This window comes from Octopus bimaculoides, chromosome 16, assembly GCF_001194135.2.
Source record: "Octopus bimaculoides isolate UCB-OBI-ISO-001 chromosome 16, ASM119413v2, whole genome shotgun sequence".
In the NCBI taxonomy this organism is placed as follows: Eukaryota; Metazoa; Mollusca; class Cephalopoda; order Octopoda; family Octopodidae; genus Octopus; species Octopus bimaculoides.
Genome location: NC_068996.1, coordinates 4,080,590 through 4,081,348, shown reverse-complemented (window position 1 = coordinate 4,081,348; position 759 = coordinate 4,080,590).

The following is a 759-nucleotide window of genomic DNA, read 5'->3' as shown; positions in this document are numbered from 1 at the left end:
ACACACACACACACACACACACACACACACATATATATATACATACATACGACGGGCTTCTTTCAGTTTCCGTTTACCAAATCCATTCACAAGGCTTTGGTCGGCCCGAATCTATAGTAGAAGACACTTGCCCAAGGTGCCACGCAGTGGGACTGAAACCGGAGCCATGTGGTTGGTAAGCAAGCTACTTACCACACAGCCACTCTTGCGCCTATATCCAAATTTTCAGTAATCATGAACCGTAATTAATCTGTACATTCTCTGATAACTCACGGATGATCATTCGACGATATTCCTTCACAGCTGCACGCATCTCTACGAAGTTTTTCTCAGTTCTTCTGATTGCGGCTCTGATTGACGTTCGTCATTATCGACATTTTTCGGCCATCTTGAAAACGTGTGAACCACTTGTAAACTTGTGTACGGCTCATACACTCCTCTCCATACACTTTCTGCAACTTTGTCTAGGCCTCTGAGCAAGTATCGCAATGACAACTTTCTCTGTCATGGTGAATGTGAAGATCACATGCTACACACTTTCCTACACACACTTTCTTACCAAGTACTATGGTAAAAAGCGGAAGTAAGCTAGAACGTTAAAACTTAGTGCGCATGTAGGGCAAAGTTCAAATCAATTTTTTACAAGCAGCCTCATCCTGCGTGCTTTAGCAGTAAGTAAGTCTCTCTCTCCTTCTCTCTATCTCCCTCTCTCTCCCACTCATCCTCTCATATACATACACACACACACACACACACACA